General features: G+C 41.7%; 1 protein-coding gene across 5 annotated transcripts in view; it reads left to right on the forward strand.

The window, feature by feature from the left end:
* Nucleotides 1–3094: 3094 nt before the first annotated feature.
* LOC106573618 (serine/threonine-protein phosphatase 6 regulatory subunit 3) overlaps nucleotides 3095–15912 on the forward strand; it is a 28344-nt gene continuing 15526 nt past the window's right edge. For all 5 annotated transcript variants that reach the window (XM_014148827.3, XM_045697220.2, XM_014148832.3 and 2 more), the window contains exon 1: nucleotides 3095–3308. The gene's annotated coding sequence lies outside the window, so the exon portion shown is untranslated. The remainder of the gene's footprint in view (nucleotides 3309–15912) is intronic.

Genomic DNA, 15912 nt, shown 5'->3' on the forward strand with positions numbered 1-15912 from the left:
GTCCACGTATTCTAAGTCAGAGCCGTCCAGAGTAGTGATGCTGGACGGGCGAGCAGGTGCGGGCAGTGATCGATTGAATAGCATGCATTTAGTTTTACTTGCGTTTAAGAGCGGTTGAAGGCCACGGAAGGAGAGTTGTATGGCATTGAAGCTCATATGGAGCTTAGTTAACACAGTGTCCAAAGAGGGGCCAGAAGTATACAGAATGGTGTCGTCTGCGTAGAGGTGGATCAGAGAATCACCCGCAGCAAGAGCAACATCATTGATGTATACAGAGAAAAGAGTCAACCCAAGAATTGAACCCTGTGGCACACCCATAGAGACTGCCAGAGGTCCGGACAACAGGCCCTCCACAATAAGAATGTGGTGATTGACAGAGTCAAAAGCCTTGACAGAGTCAAAAGCCTTGGCCAGGTCGATGAATACGGCTGCACAGTAATGTCTCTTATCGATGGCGGTTATGATGTTGTTTAGGACCTTGAGCGTGGCTGAGGTGCACCCATGACCAGCTCTGAAACCAGATTCCATAGCGGAGAAGGTACGGTGGGATTGGAAATGGCAGGTAATCTGTATGTTAACTTGACTTTCGAAGACCTTAGAAAGACAGGGTAGGATAGATATAGGTCTGTAGCAGTTTGGGTCTAGAGTGTCACCCCCTTTGAAGAGGGGGATGACCGCGGCAGCTTTCCAATCTTTGGGAATCTCAGACGATACGATAGAGAGGTTGAACAGGCTAGTAATAGGGGTTGCAACAATTTCGGCAGATAATTTTAGCGGGTTGCTGTGGAGGGTGCCGGGCAGTTGACCGGGGTAGGGGTAGCCAGGTGGAAAGCATGGCCAGCCGTCGAGAAATGCTTATTGAAATTCTCAATTATAGTGGATTTATCGGTGGTAACAGTGTTTCCTAGCTTGGAGGAGGTGCTCTTATTATTCTCCATGGACTTTACAGTGTCCCAGAACTTTTTTGAGTTAGTACTACAGGATGCAAATTTCTGTTTGAAAAAGCTAGCCTTAGCTTTTCTAACTGCCTGTGTATATTTGTTCCTAACTTCCCTGAAAAGTTGCATATCACGGGGGCTATTCGATGCTAATGCAAAATGCCACAGGATGTTTTTGTGCTGGTCAAAGGCAGACAGGTCTGGAGTGAACCAAGGACTATACCTATTCCTAGTTCTACATTTTTGAATGGGGCGTGCTTATTTAAGATGGTGAGGAAGGCACTTTTAAAGAATAGCCAGGCATCATCTACTGACGGGATGAGGTCAATGTCATTCCAGGATAGCCGGGCCAGGTCGATTAGAAAGGCCTGCTCGCAGAAGTGTTTTAGGGAGCGTGACAGTGATGAGGGGTGGTCGTTTGGTCGCAGACCCATTACGGATGCAGGCAATGAGGCAGCGATCGCTGAGATCTTGATTGAAAACAGCAGAGGTGTATTTGGAGGGCAAGTTAGTTAGGATGACATCTATGAGGGTGCCCGTGTTTACAGATTTGGGGTTGTCCCTGTTAGGTTCATTGATAATTTGTGTGAGATTGAGGGAATCAAGCTTAGATTGTAGGATGGCTGGAGTGTTAAGCATGTCCCAGTTTAGGTCACCTAGTAGCACAAGCTCAGGCGGGCAATCAATTCACATATGGTATCGAGGGCACAGCTGGGGGCAGAGGGAGGTCTATAGTTCAGAAACATAAAATATATTTAACTTAAAATATATGTTAAAAATGTCTGACTATTTTCATTGGGAAGGCAGATAAAAACATTTTATTAAAAGATATCACTTTTCCATGTGAAAACAGAATCCTACTCATTACTCCAAGTCAACCTACACCACTTTTGTTTTAATGCGACTTTGCCATCGGCCAAAGCGGGGCACCTGTCTCACGTCCGGGAGGCAGTCGCCAGGAATGCAAACTGGTGAGGGCCCAAGACGGTGACACTTTTTTGCACTGATAAATTAAGTAGAAAAAATCCCTGCTTGGGGGAAATGCAGGTTTTAAACCAGGCCCAGCTACACTTGATCCCTGAATCCACTTGTTTAACAAGCAACGCCAAATTTTCACCTAATTCTCTCATTCTGAATTAACCACATACTGTAGAGGGAAAACATTAGTTCACAGAGAGTAGTTAGTTTGTTAGCTAGTTTGTTAGTTACCATTTCAAACAGATTGCCAGGGTCCAGTAAGCAACTAAGGCACAACTTGAAGAACAGCAAGGAGTCGTATACCAGTTAACGTTAATACTATAGCGAATTGGTTAGGTTACTAACGTTAGCTCATCTGATGTTGTGCTGTCTGACTATTAGCCAGCAAATTTTCTAATGTTGCTTAACATTTCTCTGGCTAGCTAACGGATAATTCGATCCAGCAAGCAAGATACTTAACAATACTAACAATACTTGTTCCACCACACTTTCTCCCTCAGCTCAAACTTTCCAAATGCCTGTTGTTTTTCGGGTACAGCTCATGAAGTACGCTTCTTCACCTTCTCACCCCTGTCTCCGTGGTCAGGCTTCTCACCTACCTCTTCGTTATCGTTCAGGGGCCTGTAGCTGGCAAACTAACGGCTTTCCACTCTCCGCTGTCTTTCCAGAGCGCACACTGATACTATAACTAGCAAATTGGCTGTCTCTTATCTCTTCGTGCTGCATTCTGTTGTTATGTGAACGATTGGCTGAGCGAACGCGCATCACTCGTTCGCTTACAGCCAGTAGTGATCCAAAGCCTCCCCTCCAAACTTTTCTCATCGGATCTACACGAATCACATAGGTCACCGAATTTTGGATTAAAAACTGCAAATTTCGCCGAAAGGTGACTAGTTTGCATCCCTGCAGTCCAGCTCCAAAACGTTTGCAATCACTTTTCACCCGGTGTTAACTCCTCCCACATAATCGAATCCCTTCGTTGTTTTTTCACGCGTTCCACCCTCCTCCATCTGCGGAAAATGGGAGTTTCTCGACGCGGCAATGTTTTTTACCGCAAAGGAGTGGAGAGTATGCAGTTTACAGTACCAAATCACAAGACTGAACTCGCTGGAAGTAGGTCTAATTGGCGTAATTCATAGCCAATAGAGCGCCACCAGTATGTTTGATTGACAGGTAGATACTTCAGTTGTGGTGGGGGAAGGGGTCGTTGAAGTTGATGGAACCGCCATCTTGAAAAGTGCCCTCTGATGGTCTACCTTTTCGCGCCTGTCAGAATCACTTGTAAACATTTATTTTTTTTCTTAGGATTTGAATGTTCCTCGCTTTTAATACTTTAGGCTAATGGATCAATAAGCTACATGCCGTGGACTCGCCATATACCGCTGTTTATCGGTACGTACTTGCTAGCTATTCCATGCAGTTCTGAGGAGACACGAACAGCACTGGACCAGCTAACTCGCTAACCGGAGCAACACTAACTTTAGCATTTTCCCGTTAGCTGCCGGTAACGTTGCTACATCGATGTATGTCACTTGTTGTATCTTGTAGTCAATAGTTAAGGTAAGTTCGTGTTATGTGGGACTGAAGGTCAACTGGGGTCGATTGAAATGCACAATGTTGTTAGCTAACGTTAGCCGTATTTTAGTGTTCGACACCGTTTGGTTTGGCCTATGCTCTGGTTAAGGTACTTCCGAAAATGCTAACGTTAGCTAACCTGAGTTAGCTAGCTAGTTTGCATGTTATCCAACAGTGTTTATACCTCTTTCCTCTTTACAGATGTTGGTATGTTTTAGCTAACTAAAGTAGATACCCTAGTTGGAGCGTCAAGTCTTCCAAAAGATCAACCTTGTTGACACCTAAGTTACCTAACTAGCTAACCAATATCCGGCTAGGTGGGTAACGTTAATGTTTGTTGGCTAGTTAGCGTTTGTTTTTCGGGCAAATATGCTTTGAAGTAGTTAGTGTTAGCTAGGTAACTAGTTAGTCGTTTGGAGATACCGGGAAACCACTTTTTTGTATTTTGCTAACTTGTTGTTAGTTCTCCACATCCAGTTAGCCAACTTGGCTAGCTAGCTATCAATTAGCGGTCTATTGATGTTTTGTATGTAGCTAGGTCGTCATGAAATCGTTTCAAGATTCTCCAGGTCACGCGAAGTATTGCATTTAGCTAGTTCAGTTTCTGATCACAATAGTGAACGTTACATAACTAGCTAGCCAGTTCCAGCTTGTCCTGATACATTTCTATATTAGTTAAGTTACCTAGCTTGATAGCAGACTCAAAAGTAGTGTGCAGTGCGAACACTGAACACCAATTTGCCCCATTTGTTGGGGGAAACAGCAATGTAACCCTTTGCTCTGGGCAATGTATTACACTTGACATACAAAAGTAAGCCTATAGCAAAACATATTACCTAGGTTAGATGACACGTTCTAGTTTAGTTTACATGGAACAGTAGCTACAGGTTGTACGCCTGATAATGTGTCCGTCATTGGGCGTTACAGGAAAGCCCCATACAATCCGCCACCATAGATCTTTCAACTAACCTGTTCATAGCGATAGTTTATTCCTTCTAGAGTATGTGAAAAGGGAACAGAACTGGAAAACAACTAAATTATTCAAGGAACGAAAGTGACCTATATTGTTCCAGAACATAACTGTTATTTTAAAACCACGGCAACACAAACAAATTAAACAAAATGCTTATGCAAAGCACTCCCCCTCTCAATCATTAACTTCTTCCAGTGTCTGGCTGCCAATTGAACATCTTTAGCTGTGTTTGCGCTTGTAGGCTACCTGCCCCTCCCCCCAAAGCATAGCTGTAGCCTACTCAGATAATGGGAAGATATTTTTAATTAGAGAATGTATTAACTTTTTGAATGCTAGTTAGGGATACTATAGTTATCACATTTCACATTGGCTTCATTAACCACAAAAGGGTAAGACGTGGTTTTATCTCTGGTGCCGCTCTGCACACACAAGCTTGTTAGATAGCTAGCTCTGGTACAACATTAAGACAACTAAAGTTCAAAGACATTCAAAGTTCCTCCATAGAAGCTGCTCCTCCATAGGTATAATTCTGTGGGCTTTATTCAGATAATGTATGTCATCACAAGATGCCCAGCCTCATCCATCCTTACTCTCTCCCCACTTGCAACATTTCAGTTGCATCTCGCTCCCTACACTTACTTGTCTGTCCATCATCCATGTAAACAACTCACTGAGCGATAGCTTGCCCACTCCATAGCAAGCTGCTCTATCCCCACTGCATGATTGGTTAAGTAATTTAATGTCAAATTGTATTTGTCACATGCAACAGGTGTAGACCTTATAGTGAAATGCTTACGTACAAGACCATAACCAACAATGCCTTTTTCAGAAAATATTTATAAAATAAACTGGTGTGAAAAAAGAAAGTTCCACAATGAGGCTATATATAGGGGGTACCGAGTCTGTGTAGGGGTATAGCTAAATGTAAAAACAATATGATTTCAGAGGTTTAAAAAAAGAACTGAAACATATAAACCGGTACTTGTTTTTGGTTCGAAACGGTTCAGAACTTTATTTTGCTGGTCGGAACAGTGGAACGAAAAAAATTGAAAATGGTCCTGTTCAGAACAAACGATTGGAAATACTTTGCCCCCCACCTGCATAGAACAGAAATTATCTTAGAAATGTCATTTTCCACCTGCAATTGGAAACAGACATTTCAAAGATACTTTATTAGTTCTCGATTCATTGAGAGAGACAAAGTATTGCCAAGAACAGGTTAGTTGAAAAATCTATGGTGGAGGTTTGTATGGGGCATTACTGAAACACCCATTAATGGACACCAACAATCTTTGTACACCAGATAGTGTTGTATTACCAATCTGTAGCCAATGAAACAAAATATGTTTCCTTGGGTAACCCCTGAAGTTCAGTTTTACACTTGTCACTGGAATAGGCATACATGAATGTTTGACTGAGTATGCATTGTTTTGTACGGTTGTGATTTATTTGACATATTGCATGTTTTTGTTTTCACCCCCTGGGGATTGGCTATCCAGTGTTTTTTGAATGTCCTGTCTTTTTCAACTGAGACTGATGGGGTTATGCCTTAAATATGCACCATGCAGAAATCGCTCTGCCATTTCCTGGTTGCTAAAATTCTAATAGTTTGCCTAGTTTAAGTTTGTAGAGAATCATTGTACCATCTAAACCCCTGTGAAATATAGTTTTCATATCCCAAAATATTTCATATTCAGCTGTTTGAAGTTGGTTGTACAAAACCCAAAAGTAAAAGATGCAAAAATGAAACTTCAGCATAGAAATAGTACACATATCTTTCATTCCCGTTGAAAGCAAGTCGAAGAAGTGGTAGATCTGTTATAACTCACATTTCTATGTGAATTTGGTTGGGTCGCCCACAAAGTTACACATTGTAGCTTTAAATTATGGAAATTGGAATTAAGTGCTCTCATAAGCCTTCTCAGTAGCTGCTGTTTTCCAAGGAGAGCAAACACTTTTGCCATACCAGAGGGATACGACAAAGCAGGATCAATAAGTTAGCCAGCTAACTTTGATAAATAATCTGGTTCATCAATGGTGCTACACAGGATTTTTTGGGGGGGGGGGGTTGCATTGCAATAATATATCTGCCGATAATAGTAGAATTATAGGGTTTCACAGTATTACTTACCTGCCAGTGTTGTGATATTCACCTATTGATTTCTCCTGCCGGCGTGGCATCTGTCAAAATACTAAAGCTGGTTTGACTAGCTGTTTTATCTAGTGGAAATCGCTGTCATTTCCTGGTTGCTAAAATTCTACACTGTTCGCTCAATTTCAGTTTGAGAAAAGAAGCACTGACTAGTGTAGGGAATCATCGTACCATCTAAATCACTGTGAAATATATTTTCATTTACCAAAAATAGCTGGTTTTACAGCTGTTTGAAGCTGGTGGACCAAAACCGAAAGTAAAAGGTAAATTCAGCCTTTTACTTTTGGTCTATCAACTAGATGGTACAATGAATATCACAGCCAACCACAACACTGGCAGGTAAGTAATACTGTGCAACACTATTTTTGTTCAGTATAAGTTGAACTTTAAGGTGCTTGACCGGAATTTAAAAAAAAAAATGTTAGCATTGTAATTTCAGAAAATGTCTAGAACATAATCTGGCGCTAATAATGGAATGATAAACTCAACATGCAATTTTACTGAGTTACAGTTCATATGAGGAAATCAATCAATTTAAATAAATTCATCTGGCCCTAAACGATGGATTTCACATGATCAGGAATACAGATCTGCATATGTTGGTCACATACTGTAAAAAAATAAATGGGCCGCAGGATCTCGTCACTTTATTGTTGTGTATTGAAATTGCCATCGATAAAATGCAATTGTGTTCGTTGTCCGTAGCTTATGCCTGCCGGTACCGTAACCCCACCGCCACCATGGGGCACTCCGCTCGCCCACACAATGCCATACATGGGTCTGCGGTTGTAAGGCCGGTTGGATGTAATGCCGAATTCTCTAAAACGACGTTGGAGGAGAATTATGGTAGAGAAATTGACATTCAATTCTCTGGCAACAGTTCCTGCAGTCAGCGTGCCAATTCCATGCTCCCTCAAAACATGAGACATCTGTGGCATTGTGTTGTGAAAAAACTGCACATTTTAGTGTCCTTTTATTGTCCCCAGCACAATGTGCACATGCGTAATGATCATCCTGTTTAGTCAGCTTCTTGCTATGCCATACCTGTCAGGTGGATGGATTATCTTGGCAAAGTAGAAATGGTCACTAACAGGGATGTAAACAAATGTAAGAATTTAGTGTGTGGAATGTTTCTGGAATCTGTTATTTCAGCTCATGGAACATGGAACCTTTTATATTTTTGTTCAATGTAGATGTCTGTCTTTGTTTGAGGCAATTGCACCATGCCAATTTATCTTTCTAAAATATACAAAGTTATTTCAGAATATTTAGGAAACTTAGCTGGCTAACTCATTTATCCTTCTTTGTAATATACCCCTCTGGCCATGGTTAGAATTAAGGATGCACAATATATCGGTGAACATATTGGAATCGGCCGACATTAGCTAAAAATGTCAACATCGGTATTGGCCCGGTGTCTAGTTTAACTCTTCCGCTACACGTGCAACCCAGCATTCCTAACCTAGCCCACAATGTCTGCTGTGTGGAACGAGCAGTCATCAAGTAGAGCAGTCATTTGAAAGAGTAAGACATTTTCAGCGAGACAACTCAAAGGCGAAATCCATTAACGCCAAGATAATGGAATTAATTGCCCTTGACAATTAACCGTTGTCTGTCGGGGGTGATGTTGGCTTTCGTGACTGGTCGAGCACCGGTACACACTACCAAGTGTGCTATTTTTCAGATGTTGCCCTACCGGAGTTGCACAGTAATAGCGTCACGACATATTATGCAACGCCGTTTTGGGTCTTTGCGTGTCAAAGATACACGTCAAATAACACAATTTGACGAGTCGAAGCTTTAGCTTATTTTGAAGGCTAACGGCGTAGTCCACTATTGTGGCTAATCTTTATTGTGGCTAGCTTCACATAGATGGGTCCAACCACCATTAATCATATCAGAACTCTTATAAATTAGGGTTATTTTAGATGATGACACCTAGCTATATACTGAAACAGATTGTCGTTTTGCCACAGTTGAAGTCGGAAGTTTACATGCACCTTATCCAACTACATTTACACTCAGTTTTTCATAATTCCTGACATTTAATCCCAGTAAAAATTCTGTTTTAGGTCAGTTAGGATCACCATTCTATTTTAAGAATGTGAAATGTCACAATAATAGTAGAGAGAAGGATTTATTTCAGATTTTCTTTCTTTCATCACATTCCCAGGGGGTCAGAAGTTTACATACACTCAATTAGTATTTGGTAGCATTGCCTTTAAATTGATTCACTTGGGTCAAACGTTGTGGGTAGCCTTCCACAAGGTTCCCACAATAAATTGGGTGAATTTTGGCCCATTCCTCCTGACAGAGCTGGTGTAACTGAGTCAGGTTTGTAGGCCTCCTTGCTCTCACACTTTTTCAGTTCTGCCCACAGATTTCTATAGGATTGAGGTCAGAGCTTTGTGATGGCCACTCGAATACCTTGACTTTATTGTCCTTAAGCCATTTTGCCACAACTTTTGAAGTGTGCTTGGGGTCATTGTCCATTTGGAAGACCCATTTGCGACCGAGCTATAACTTCCTGACTGATGTCTTGAGATGTTTCTTCAATATATCCACATAATTGTCCTTCCTCATGATGCCATCTATTTTGTGAAGTGCACCAGTCCCTCCTGCAGCAAAGGACCCACACAACATGATGCTGCCACCCCCGTGCTTCACGGTTGGGATGGTGTTCTTTGGCTTGCAAGCCTCCCCCTTTTTTCCTCCAAACATAACGATGGTCATTATGGCCTAACAGTTCTATTGTTGTTTCATCAGACCAGAGGACATTTCTCCAAAAAGTACAATCTTTGTCCCCATGTGCAGTTGCAAACCGTAGTCTGGCTTTTTTATGGAGGTTTTGGAGCAGTGGCTTCTTCCTTGCTGAGTGGCATTTCAGGTTATGTTGATATAGGACTTGTTTTACTGTGGCTGTAGATACTTTTGTACCTGTTTCCTCCATCGTCTACACAAGGTCCTTTGCTGTTGTTCTGGGATTAATTTGCACTTTTCGCACCAAAGTACGTTCGTCTCTAGGAGACAGAACGCGTGTCCTTCCTGAGCGGTATGACGGCAGCGTGGTCCCATGGTGTTTATACTTGCGTACTATTGTTTGTACAGATGAACGTGGTACCTTCAGGCATTTAGAAATTGCTCCCAAGGATGAACCAGACTTGTGGAGGTCTACAATATATTTTTTTCTGAGGTCTTGGCTTATTTCTTTAGATTTTTCCATGATGTCACGCAAAGAGGCACTGAGTTTCAAGGTAGGCCTTGAAATATATCCACAGGTACATCTCCAATTGACTCAAATGATGTCAATTAGCCTATCAGAAGCTTCTAAAGCCATGACATCATTTTCTGGAATTTTCCAAGCTGTTTAAAGGCACAGTCAACATAGTGTATATTAACTTCTGATCCACTGGAATTGTGATTAGAGGTTGACCGATTTATGATTTTTCAACACCGAAACCGATTATTTATTTGTAATAATGACAATTACAACAATACTGAATGAACACATTTTAACTTAATACATCAATAAAACAATTTAGCCTCAAATAAATAATGAAACATGTTCAATTTGGTTTAAATAATGCAAAAACAAAGTGTTGGAGAAGAAAGTAAAAGTGCAATATGTGCCATGTAAAAAAGCTAACGTTTAAGTTCCTTGCTCAGAACATGAGAACATATGAAAGCTGGTGGTTCCTTTTAACATGAGTCTTCAATATTCCCAGGTAAGAAGTTTTAGGTTGTAGTTATTATAGGAATTATAGGACTATTTCTCTCTCTACGATTTGTATTTCATATACCTTTGACTATTGGATGTTCTTATAGGCACTTTAGTATTGTCGGTGTAACAGTATAGCTTCCGTCCATCTCCTCGCTCCTACCTGGGCTTGAACCAGGAACACATCGATAACAGCCACCCTCGAAGCAGCGTTACCCATGCAGAGCAAGGGGATCAACCACTCCAAGTCTCAGAGCGAGTGACGTTTGAAACGCTATTAGCGCGCACCAGGCTAACTAGCTAGCCATTTCACATCGGTTACACCAGCCTAATCTTAGGCTTGAAGGGGTGGGTATAATTTGTGGAACGTTCCAACAGGAATCTGTTCCAAAAAAACGTAAAGTAAAAGGTTGCCAACCAACAACGCATACAAAGTAGCAACGCATACAAACCTGGCTAACTAGCTGCCGAATAGGCGTCAACTCACCACGAAGCTTATTCTTAACCTCTCTTGGGCACGGTTCACACTATTCAACAGCCAGTAAAAAATCAGAGTGCCAAATTCAAAACCACAAAATGTCATAATTCAAAGTTCTCAAACATATGACTATTTTACACCATTTTAAAGGTACACGTCTCCTTAATGTAACCACGTTGTCCGATTTCTAAAAAAGCTTTACGGCGAAAGCATAAAGTTAGCTTGTTAGGACAGTTCCGACACAAGAAAAACCACACAGCCTTTTTCCTAGCAAGGACAGGCGTCACAAATACCAGAAATTCAGCCAAAAGTTATGCACTAACCTTTGACGATCTCATCAGATGACACTCCTAGGACATCATGTTACACAATACATGCATTTTTTGTTTGATCAAGTTGATATTTATATCCAAAAACAGCCTTTTACATTGGTGCGTGATCTTCAGAAAATATTTTGCCTCCAATACTCCCGGTGAAACAGCACAACAATTTACAAAAATACTCATCCTAAACGTTGATAAAATATTAAACTGTTATTCAAAGAATTATAGATGAACATCTCCTTTATGCAACCGCTGTGACAGATTTCAAAAAAGCTTCACGGGGAAAGCTCACTTTGCAATCTGAGTACTGCGCTCAGAAAAATACACTAGGCAATACAGATACCTGCCATTGGAGTCATCTAAAATCATAAAAAGCATTAGAAATATTCACTTAACTTTGATCTTCATCAGAAGGCACTTCCAGGAATCCCAGGTCCACAATAAATGTTGTTTTGTTCGATAAAGTCCATAATTTTTGTCCAAATACTTCCTTGTTGTTTTCGCGTTCAGTAAGCTACTCCAAGTGTAGGAAGTGCGCCGCAAATTTCACGACGAAAAGTATATATATATTTTTTTAAGTTATATTTACGTTCGTTCAAACATGTCAAACGTTGTATAGCATCAATCTTTAGGGCCTTTTTAACTTAGAATATTCCAACCGGACGATTCCAGTGTCTTGAAAAACGTTTTGGAACACAGCTAACTCTCACGTGAATGCGCACCAATGAACTCATTTGCTTTCCTGAGTCAACAAATTCCAACTTCCTCTGTTCGCTACTTTCTAAAGACTTGACATCTAGTGGAAGCCTTAGGAAGTGCAAAATGAACCCTAAGTCACTGTGTGATCGATTGGCAATGACTTGAAAGGACTACAAGCACCAGATTTCCCACTTCCTGTTTTTTGCCTGCCATATGAGTTCTGTTATACTCACAGACACCATTCAAACAGTTTTAGAAACTTCAGTGTCTTCTATCCAAATCTACTAATAATATGCATATTCTAGTTCCTGGGCCAGAGTAGTAGGCCGTTTAATTTGGGTACGTTTTTCATCCAGCTGTGAAAATACTGCCCCCTACCCTAGAGAAGTTAATCTTTGTCCATAGGCAACCAGAGTGAGGACAGACATTTTTTGGAATAAATGTGATGAGTGAAAAACGCTATGAAATGGACCACTCCCTACCCGGTATCTTATTCTGCCGCTATACAACTTTGTATGCGTTGTTTTTTGGCAACCTTGTTATTTACGAAGTTTTTGGAATAGATTCCTGTTGGAACGTTCCACAAATTATACCCACCCGGCTTGAAGTCATAAACAGCTTGAAGCACAGCGAAGAGCTGCTGGCAAAACGCACGAAAGTGCTGTTTGAATTAATGCTTACGAGCATGCTGGTGCCTACCACCGCTCAGTCAGACTGCTATATCAAATCATAGACTTAATTATAACATAATAACACACAGATGAGCCTTAGGTCATTAATATGGTCGAATCCGGAAACTATCATCTCGAAAATAAAAAAATATATATTTCAGTGAAATACGGAACCGTTCCGTATTTTATCTAACGGGTGGCATCCCTAAGTCTATATATTCCTGTTACATTGCACAACCTTCAATGTTATGTCATAATTACGTAAAATTCTGGCAAATTAGTTTGCCAGGCGGCCCAAACTGTTGCATATACCCTGTCTGCGTGCAATGAATGCAAGATAAGTGACACAATTTCATGTTAGCAGGCAATAGTAACTAAATATGCAGGTTTAAAAATACACTGCTCAAAAAAATAAAGGGAACACTTAAACAACACATCCTAGATCTGAATGAAAGAATTCATCTTAAATACTTTTTTCTTTACATAGTTGAATGTGCTGACAACAAAATCACACACAAATAATCAATGGAAATCCAATTTATCAACCCATGGAGGTCTGGATTTGGAGTCACACTCAAAATTAAAGTTAAAAAATTAAAGTGGAAAACCACACTACAGGCTGATCCAACTTTGTAATGTCCTTAAAACAAGTCAAAATGAGGCTCAGTAGTGTGTGTGTGGCCTCCACGTGCCTGTATGACCTCCCTACAACGCCTGGGCATGCTCCTGATGAGGTGGCAGATGGTCTCCTGAGGGATCTCCTCCCAGACCTGGACTAAAGCATCCGCCAACTCCTGGACAGTCTGTGGTGCAACGTGGCATTGGTGGATGGAGCGAGACATGATGTCCCAGATGTGCTCAATTGGATTCAGGTCTGGGGAACGGGCCGGCCAGTCCATAGCATCAATGCCTTCCTCTTGCAGGAACTGCTGACACACTCCAGCCACATGAGGTCTAGCATTGTCTTGCATTAGGAGGAACCCAGGGCCAACCGCACCAGCATATGGTCTCACAAGGGGTCTGAGGATCTCATCTCGGTACCTAATGGCAGTCAGGCTACCTCTGGCGAGCACATGGAGGGCTGTGCGGCCCCCCCAAAGAAATTCCACCCCACACCATGACTGACCCACCGCCAAACCGGTCATGCTGGAGGATGTTGCAGGCAGCAGAACGTTCTCCACGGCGTCTCGAGACTCTGTCACGTCTGTCACATGTGCTCAGTGTGAACCTGCTTTCATCTGTGAAGAGCACAGGGCGCCAGTGGCGAATTTGCCAATCTTGGTGTTCTCTGGCAAATGCCAAACGTCCTGCACGGTGTTGGGCTGTAAGCACAACCCCCACCTGTGGACGTCGGGCCCTCATACCACCCTCATGGAGTCTGTTTCTGACCGTTTGAGCAGACACATGCACATTTGTGGCCTGCTGGAGGTCATTATGCAGGGCTCTGGCAGTGCTCCTCCTGCTCCTCCTTGCACAAAGGCGGAGGTAGCAGTCCTGCTGCTGGGTTGTTGCCCTCCTATGGCCTCCTCCACGTCTCCTGATGTACTGGCCTGTCTCCTGGTAGCGCCTCCATGCTCTGGACACTACGCTGACAGACACAGCAAACCTTCTTGCCACAGCTCGCATTGATGTGTCATCCTGGATGAGCTGCACTACCTGAGCCACTTGTGTGGGTTGTAGACTCCGTCTCATGCTACCACTAGAGTGAAAGCACCGCCAGCATTCAAAAGTGACCAAAACATCAGCCAGGAAGCATAAGAACTGAGAAGTGGTCTGTGGTCACCACCTGCAGAACCACTCCTTTATTGGGGGTATCTTGCTAATTGCCTATAATTTCCACATGTTGTCTATTCCATTTGCACAACAGCATGTGAAATGTATTGTCAATCAGTGTTGCTTCCTAAGTGGACAGTTTGATTTCACAGAAGTGTGATTGACTTGGGGTTACATTGTGTTGTTTAAGTGTTCCCTTTATTTTTTTGAGCAGTGTATATACTTGTGTATTGGTTTTAAAGAAGGGCATTGATATTTATGGTTAGGTACATTGGTGCAACGACAGTGCTTTTTTCGCAAATGCGCTTGTTAAATCAACACCCGTTTGTCGAAGTAGGCTGTGATTCAATGAGAAATTAACAGCCACCGCATCGATTATATGCAACGCAGGACACGTTAGATAACTACACATGGTTGATGATATTATTAACTAGTGATTATGTTAAGATTGATCGTTTTTATAATATAAGTTTAATGCTAGCTAGCAACTTACCTTGGCTTCTTGCTGCCCTCGTAACAGGTGGTCAGCCTGCCATGCAGGCTCCTCGTGGAGTGCAATGTAAGGCAGGTGGTTAGAGCGTTGGACTAGTAACCGGAAGGTTGCAAAAACAAATCCCCCCTGAACAAGGCAGTTAACCCCCGTTCCTAGGCCGTCATTGAAAATAAGAATATGTTCTTAATCTGACTTGCCTAGTTAAATAAAGGTATAAAAAATAAACAAATCGGTGGCTTTAAATATAGATTACCGATTGTTATGAAAACTTGAAATCGGCTATAATTAATCGGTCGACCTCTAATTGTGATACAGTGAAATAATCTGTCTGTAAACAATTGTTGGAAAAATGACTTGTCATGCACAAAGTAGATGTCCTAACCGACTTGCCAAAACTATAGTTTGTTAACAAGAAATTTGTGGAATGGTTGAAAAACGAGTTTGAATGACTCCAACCTGTATGTAAACTTCTGACTTCAACTGTATGTTTTTGGGGAAAAACATTTTTTGCGTCCATTTGCTAGCTAGCTTTTTTTAATGACCAGCACTGTAGGTGCGCGAGACAACTTTACCAGCATCATAGTGTATGTATCGATGACATATGAAATACGAGTGATAGTCTAATCAATGTGTAATAACTGTGTACATTTATGAACACGTTAAATTGTGTGATGTGCAGTCATATTCAGGTCCTGATTGGTCAACAAGCTTATTTGACACGTCAAATAGTGTTGTTTGACGTATATTTTTTTGACATGCAAAGACTCAAACCGCGTCCATTAGAAATCCTGGTTCAAAATGAAATGACTGAACAATGAAACAGCACAGCAAGTAAGTGAAATAAATCTGTTTTGATTGTTTTACTGGTAATGGGGACATGCGTAAATGCCAAGCTTTTTGGTCAGTGTGTGTGTGTGTGTGTGCGTGTGTGTGTGTGTAACCTTTTATTTAACTAGGCAAGTCAGTTAAGAACAAACTCTTATTTACAATGACGGCCAAACCCGGACAACGCTGAGCCAGTTGTGCGCCTCCCTATGGAACTCCCAATCCCGGCCGGATGTGATATAGCCTGGATTCAAACCAGGGACTCTAGTGACGCCTTTTGCACTAAGATGCAGAGCCTTAGACTGCTGCGTCTGTG

The sequence above is a fragment of the Salmo salar genome, chromosome 16 (assembly GCF_965601325.2).
Source record: "Salmo salar chromosome 16, fSalSal1, whole genome shotgun sequence".
Lineage (NCBI taxonomy): Eukaryota > Metazoa > Chordata > Actinopteri > Salmoniformes > Salmonidae > Salmo > Salmo salar.